At 43.8% G+C, this 8,083-nt stretch overlaps 1 protein-coding gene across 1 annotated transcript in view; it reads right to left on the minus strand.

Annotated features, from left to right (window-relative positions):
* Nucleotides 1-8,083, minus strand: part of LOC123520977 (amyloid beta precursor protein binding family B member 2-like) — a 279,202-nt gene that overhangs the window by 143,846 nt on the left and 127,273 nt on the right. The window contains exon 4 of the mRNA XM_045284051.1: nucleotides 1,577-1,692. The gene's annotated coding sequence lies outside the window, so the exon portion shown is untranslated. The remainder of the gene's footprint in view (nucleotides 1-1,576; nucleotides 1,693-8,083) is intronic.

The following is an 8,083-nucleotide window of genomic DNA, read 5'->3' on the forward strand; positions in this document are numbered from 1 at the left end:
CGATGTACAAATGCGCTTTACACAATTGATGTGTGTATGGATTGGGATAACAGTTGTATGAGCCCCTAATAAAATGTTAAAAAAGAAAAAAAATGTGTGTGTGAGCACGCGTGTGTGTGTGTGTGTGTGTGTGTGTGTGTGTACAAGCTGCCTGCCCCAACAGTGTTGGCTGTAATGCTAACAGTTGGCCAGAATCCCTACTCCACCCCCGCTGCTATTAATATGCTTCTGTCTTTGACATTGACTTATTTTATAAGCATCTGTCTCCATGGGGGTCCTAGCTTTTCGAAGACGAGGAAAAAGAACCGCAGAGTCTCAGGCCATGGGGCGAAGAGGTGGGGGTGGGGGTAGACTCTGACTAACCAGAACTACAGGGAGGAGATGAAGCAAAGCTGCGCAGGGGACTGACGCCAAACACCGCGAGAGCGCAGGCTCCTGACTTCCAGCCAATCGGAGGGTCCGAAGGGAAGCATGGTGAGTGCACACCTCGTGGCCCAGTGGGCCCGCGGCTGCAAGGCTACCGGAAACCAAGAGAAAGTCGGAGACAAGCAACTCTTTCTGTAGTATCTTTCTTCTCTAAAAATACAGGGTAAAGGAAACAAAAGAGAAACGGCTGCAATTATAGGTGCTCCCAGAAGACTGCTGAGGAAACGGATACATGTCCCAAGACATTAGGAGACTTTCCTGGGGCCTTCTGAAGAGCTCCTCCCTCGAAGAATTTAAGACAGCCTCTCAGAGAGTTCAAACCCAGGCACCAACGCACCAAGGGCATCGTTTCTGTGGTCACGCAGCTTACAATCGGAATGGAATGAAGACACACGCTGGTAAATCTTGGTGTTTTGCCATCACTGTTATTTTTAAAACTCAAAAAGCCGTAGCCCTGCACTGCTAAAAGGCCGAATCAATCTGTCTTGGAAGAAGGAAGGTCAGAGTGCTCCTAGAGGCAAGGAGAGCGGGCGGTCTTACATCCTTTGGACATACGGTCAGGAGAGACCAGTCCCTGGTGGAGGAGATGCTGGTGGGTAAAGCAGAGGAGCGGTGACAAGAGAGGGAGGCCTTCGCGGAGTTGGCAGGACAGGGGCTGCAACAATGGGCTCAAGAACCGGGAAGATTTCACTGGGGGGCACGCAACCGGGTAGTGTCTCCTTCTGTTGTGTGTAAGGTTGCTATGGGTCAGAACGGACTCAGTAGCACCTAGCAACAGCAGCTGTTTTAAAATCTTGTTAAATATATATATATATTTATAGTGAGAAAAAAGAAAACGACATACAAAGAAACAAAATAAAAGGCCAGTGTATGAATGAATGCAATTGAACAGAAAAGGGGAGATTGCTACTCGCACTGGATAGCTTGCAGGACCGTGTGGGTCTTACACTCCTTATGCAAATGACATTTCCCATGATTCAGTAGGAAAAAAAACCTTTCCTCAACAATCCATTTGCTCCTATTTCGAAACCGTCTCCTTTAAACTTTATAAACCTTTCCCTGCTGTTTGGTCCCTGCGATATTCTGCAATGAAACTTTAATGCGAAAAGGAGAGGCAGAGAGAGCCAGAGAGAAACCAGTCCATACGTACACGAGCTGCCTGGACGACAGTGGGCCTCTGGGTACCGTCTGCCCATAGCAACCAGTCAGCACATTAGCTGGGCTGTCGGCAGTCTCCAAGGATGCAGGAAAGACCGAGAGGGTTAACTGAGGTGGAAGGGGGAAGACAAGAGAAAAGGCAGAAACAAGAGATTTAGGATAACGGTTGGTTTTGTGCTATTTTCCCCCATTAAAATGCTAATGATGATCACAAATTTCCAGATAACCAACCACGTTTATGAATTATTCATCATCACATTTCTGAGGAAGTCATCCTGCTCCTGCCCACGGAGCTCGCCTGTAATTAGCAGGTGGCCCCTAATAAGTGAGACAGAGAGAGCAGGTCACTCACTGCCAGTCTCGGCCCTCCGGGCTACACTTCGCCGATGCATGCTCAACTCACTCTTCCTTAACACCAAGCACGAACGCCCCCCTACGTTTCTGTGCTCCCATCTGAACCACAAGCCCATGAAAACACTTAAAACTGCAAAGGCTGAAAAAAAGAAAGAAATTTTCTGTATTGTATACATTAGATATCAAACTGGTTTTTTTTTAAATTTCCTTGAAGCTTAAGTAATCCTGAGAAGTATGAACATCACAAGTAGAAAGCTCAATGAACTTTGCACTGAGAACACCAGGTCAAAAACCAAACTATTACGGGCACTGCAGAGTCTGCTTCACACCATTTTTGCTCCTTTTGGCTAAGATCAAGAGCACAGTCTGCCCCATGCCCCTTCTTATGGGTAGCTGCCATACAGAGACTGGGTTTGCCCAATTTTTGTAGATCTCAAATTGATGTAACTGCCCGTTTCTCTTTTCATTCAAAAACCTCCCACATGTTCAAAGATGACATTGAGGGTCAACAGCATATGTCCACAGGGAATTGTACATTGAAAACAATGAGATACCACCCCCCACTCATTAGAATGGCTCAAATCCCAAACCAGAAGGCCGAGTGTCAGCAAAGACGTGGAATAAGTGGACATCCCAGTCATTGCTGGTGGAACTGAAAAGTGGTCCAGCCTTTGGGGAGACTGGATGTGCCTTAGTGTGCTAAGCACAGGCTTTGATTCCATCCAATCATTGTGCTAATAGCTATTTATTCAAGTGAGGCCAAAATGACGTCCACATCAAACTGCACGCAAATGTTTAGAGCAGCTTTATTTGTGTTTGCTAAAAATTAGAAGCAACCAATTTCTCCCTCTTGTCCAACAGGATGAATTTGGCAAGCACACTGGCACACCCTTGCAATGGAGAGTTATTCCACAATTCCCAAATCAATGAGCCCGGGAGCTGCAGAAGGAACGTCAAATGCACAGCGAGAAGTGAACAAACCCCGTCCGAGAAAGCTACACACTGTATGTTTCCGACTGTGACAGAGTATCGTCTCAAAACAACGTGGGCATATTTTCCTGTCTACCAGAGTGAAAGCATCAGTGGTTGCCAGGGGCTCACAGGGAGGATAGGGAGCCAATGAGGGCTTTAAGGGAAGGTGCCGTGTCTCTGTATGACACTGTCATGGCAGATAAGCCACAGAACAACATCACAAAAAGTGTGAACCCCAAGACAAAGAATAGACGTTGGTCAATGAAATATATCAACGCTAGTTCACAGATTATAATGCATGTGGTACGCCAATGGAAGAGAACAATATCAGGCGAAATTGTATATCAGTGTGCAAAGTTATATGGGAATTCTTAGCACTTTTTACTCCGTTTTTCTTTAAACCTAAAGCTACATTAAAAGAAAAAGTCACTCAAATTTTTAAAGTATCTATATTGAGGACCCAGTACAGGCCAAGCTATATCCCGGCTCTACAAAGATGATTAAGAAGCCATATGACAAAATAATAATTTATAAATTATCAAGGGCTCATGAGGGAGGGGGGAGGGGGGAGGGAGGGGAAAAAAAGAGGACCTGATGCCAGGGGTCAAGTGGAGAGCAAATGTTTTGAGAATGATGAGGGCAATGAATGTACAAATATGCTTTACACAATTGATATATGTATGGGTTGTGATAAGAGTTGTATGGGCCCCTAATAAAATGATTAAAAAATAAATAAATAAAATAAAATAAAATAATTTCATTATGGAAAAAAAGAAGCCATCTCTGTCTTTTGAGGGGGAGAGAGTCTACAGCAGCGCTTCTCAACCTGTGAGTTGTGACCCCTTTGGGGGTCAAATAACCCTTTCACAACGACCAATTCATAACAGTAGCAAATTACAGTGATGAAGTAGCAACAAAAATAATTTTATGGTTGGGGGGTCACCACAACATGAGGAACGGTATTAAAGGGTTGAGGCATTAGGAAGGTTGAGAACCACTGGCCTACAGAGATGTAGACAGACACACAATTGAGCCCTTACAAGACTGCGATGTTCAATGACTGAGACTCACGTCAAGCAGGGCCCCCGGATGGAGAAATGGAGGCATTAGGAAAGGCTTCTGGGAAGAGGGATGTCTTTCATGTCCTGAGGGCTGGGTAGGAGGGAGCCAAGCTGGAGACGGGAGACAGGGCAGGGAAAGACAAGGCAGGGAGCTGCAGGAAACTACAGAGTAGTTTGAGTGACTGGAGTCTCACGGGCCAGGCTAGCAATGTGAGGAGGCGGACGGCAGTCTGATGAAACACTTAATAAGGGTCTCTGACTTTATCTGGTTCCAGGTAATAATGATGGTTCAGCTCAGGTTTTTTGATAATACATTTATTGGCTGGATGGTCTCAAAGGAGGCCAAGTGTGCTCGTTTGGTTGTTAGAGTAACCCAGATGGAAGATAATTAGGGTGCCCAATAGTAATAGAAGTATGTAAGGAAGGAGTACAAAGAATGAATACTTGGGAATCATCCAGAAGCTAAAAGAACAGCTGGATGGTTACTCGCAGGTGGGTGAATGGTCGTGACAAATAGAGAATAGAGAAAGAACTGGTTAACAAGGAGGACAAGTGGTTTGATTTTGAAATAGAGAAATCAAAATGATGTGCTTGACACGATGTATGTATGGGGTGTGATAAGAGTTGTATGAGCCCCCAATAAAATGATTTTAAAAAAAGAAGAAATCAAAATGTAGGAAGTTTTAGGTAGAGATGCCCAGATACTGTGGGATGTGGAGCCCGAGGATGAAGTCCAAGCTGAAAGTAAATTGACCATTATCCAGAACAACAACACAACTACAACAATAGCTGAAACCGTGTCAGTGGGTCACACTTCTGAAGGAACATGGACAGCGTCGAACAAAACAACAACAACAAAACCAGAAGGTGCATACACAAACGAAGAACCTTACAGAGATGATAATGTACCCTTCAGGCACTTGGCTGCTAATCTAAAGGCTAGAGGTTCAAACCCTCCAGCAGCTGAGCCGGAGAAAGACCCAGCGATCCTCCCCAGGAAAGATGAACCCAAACCTAAACTCACTGCCCGGAGATAAAACAGCTCCTAGCGCCACCCACGAGGTCAGGGGGGAACTGTCCCAGGTCCTGATGAGTGGGTCCGAGGCTGTCACCGTTGACGGGAGTAAAAAGCCCACCTTTCTCCTGCGGAGAAGCCGGTGGTTTTGAACCAATGCACACCCAGTACTCCAAAGATTTCTGTCTCCCTCAACCCCTCTGCCAAAAACCAAAACCAAGCCCATGTGAGGGCAGTTCTACTCTGTCGTAACGGGTCATGAGTCAGAATCCACTCCACCTTACACAGGAGAACATGAACAACGATAGGACAGGCAGAGCTGGGAGATCTTGTAAAGGAAGAAGAAAGAAGAAAGCTGAGCAGTGCCCTGGAGAGCAATATAGATAAGACGTGAAAAGCCATGCCTTAAACCCCCTCCCTGGGGGACGGACAACAGAAAAGCAGGTGAAGGGAGACATCGGTCAGTGTAAGACATGAAAAAATAACAATAATTTATTAATTATCAAGGGTTCATGAGGGAGGGAGGGTGGGGGAGGGAGGGAGGGAAAAGAAGACGAGTTGATCCCAAGGGCTCAAACAGAAAGAAATGTTTTGAAAATGATGACGACAACAAATGTTCAAATGTGCTTGACACAATGGATGGATATACAGTTTGTGATAAGAGCTGTATGAGCCCCCAGTAAAATGACTAAAAATAAAGAAAAGCTATGCCTTTGGATGTAACACTAATCAAGGACTGGCACCTTTGCTGGAGGGTGATTTCCTTGAAATGGTGCAGGCACGGGTACCCAGACTGACGGAACATGTACAGCTAGAGGGCCAGAGAAGAAGTGGGTAGCCCCTACAAGGTTCTTCTTGTTGACAGAGGTGCCATCTAGTCAGTACCAACTCACAGTACCCCTCTGTACCCCGGCAGAGAGCACCACCTGGTCATACTCCATCTTCACCATTGTCCTGAGGTCGGAGCCCACTGGAGCAGCCACTGTGCCAATCCATCTTGCCGAAGGTCTTCCTCTTTTTTTGCTGCCCTTAACCAAGCATCATGTCCTGTTCCGGGAACTGGTCTCTTGTGATAACACGCCCAAAGCACACAAGATGAAGTCTTGCCATCCTGGCCTCTAAGAAGCATTCTGGCTCTGCCTTCTCCCAAGACAGCTTTGCTTGGCCTGCTGGCAGGCTCTCTACTTTCAACAGTCTTTGGCAACACTGTAATTAAAATGCACCAACTTTCTTCAGTCTCCCTTACTCGGTGTCTAACTTTCACAAGCACCTCAAGCCATTAAAAAGGCCATGGCTTCGGGTCAGCACACCTTAGTGCTCAAAGTGAAATCCTTGTTCTTCTAGTTTACAGAGGTCTGGTGCAGCAGAATTGCCCAATGCAATTCATCCTTTGTATGACCGCGGCTTCCATGAGCATAGATTGTGGATCCAAGGAGGACAAAATCCTGGACAACTTCAATATTTTCTCCATTTATCATAATGTTATCTATTGGCCCAGTTGTGAGAATTTTGGTTTTCTTTATATTTAGTTATAATCTATAACTAGGCTCTAATCCTTGATCATGAACAAGTGCTTTAAGTTCTCATTTTCAGGAAACAAGGCTCCAATCCTTGATCATCAAGTGCTTTAAGTTCTCATTTTCAGGAAACAAAGTTGTTTCTGAAATCAAAGATTGTTAACAACACAAGCCACCCAACCCCCCACCCCCTTGGTTTTTTGTTTTTAAGGCCTGTCCCTGTGGTTATTTGGGGCGCTGATTCAGAAAACTGCATCAGCTCTAGTTTTTTTTTATATGGTGTTCTACTATATCTTCAGCTATTAAATTATATTAACTCATTAATTTATCTTCCTAGTATTGCATATGAGAAGAATTCAGACCTGACAATTACAAGATAAGACAGAAAAGGTGAGAAATATTTGAAAATAATGAGATATTAAGGGACTTCCAAAAGAAGCTGTATATAGGGTTGCCAATCCTAAGGTCAGTGGTTTGAACTGACTAGACACTGCTTAAAAAAAGTAAAGAATTGGAAACCCAAAGGGCCAGTTCTTCTCTGTACTTATAGAGCAGTGGTTCTAAACCTTCCTAATGCCGTGACCCTTTAATACAGTTCCTCATGTTGTGGTGACCCCCAACTATAAAATTATTTTCGCTGCTACTTCATCACTGTAATTTTGTTACTGTTATGAATCATAATGTAAATATCTGATGTTCAGGATGTATTTTCATTGTTACAAATTGAACATAATTAAAGCAGTGATTGATTAATCACAAAAATAATATGCAGTTATATATTGTGAAATAGTTATTCCTAATTAAAAATAAATAAAAGTTTGTCTTGAAGCATGGTGTAGCATGGGTAACAGTGTTAATATAACAACAGTAAACTACATTGCTACATTTTGTGACAGTATGTGCAGAAGGCCAACATCAGGGCGAAGGTTGAGATAGCTTCTTTCTAATTAAAATGAAACTCTAGTCTTTTGAATCCATACTTTGGATACTGCATGCCTTTGTATGAAACTAAGTAAAAAGGCATTACTACTAGGGTTCCAGTTAATACACACATGGGATTATTCTAAAAAAAACATGCTTACACATGTTTCTGCTATCAGTTATACTTGTCATGGTCTCTTTCAAACAATAGGTCTAGTAGCTTCCAAGGAATTGCTGCACTAATTCAAGATAGAGTGATCAACTCTGAAAGTTACGGTGACTGGTTATTGGAATACCAAATATGTGTTTTCCAATGGTCTTAGGTGACCCCTGTGAAAGAGTCATTCGACCCCCAAAGGGGTTGCTACCCACAGGTTAAGAACTGCTGTTAGAGAGTGTGTTAGACAGGGTTCTTTAGAGAAACAAAACCAGAATGCTAATAATGCTAATAATGTTATATATATTTATACAGATAGACAGATAGATAACATAAGAAATAAACAGTTAATTAAATTATAAAGCAGTACAAATGGCTCAGTGCAACTCACTTCTGTGAGACAGTTGTGAGACACTGGCAGTCCTTCAAGTCTTGAGGGCTGCCGGGTAGTCCTCTGTAGAGCAATTCAGGCTATCTGGGCACAGGCAGCAAACAGCAAGGC

This window comes from Echinops telfairi, unplaced genomic scaffold (assembly GCF_000313985.2).
Source record: "Echinops telfairi isolate 266 unplaced genomic scaffold, ASM31398v2 ScPeMD7_7468;HRSCAF=8506_0, whole genome shotgun sequence".
NCBI lineage: Eukaryota > Metazoa > Chordata > Mammalia > Afrosoricida > Tenrecidae > Echinops > Echinops telfairi.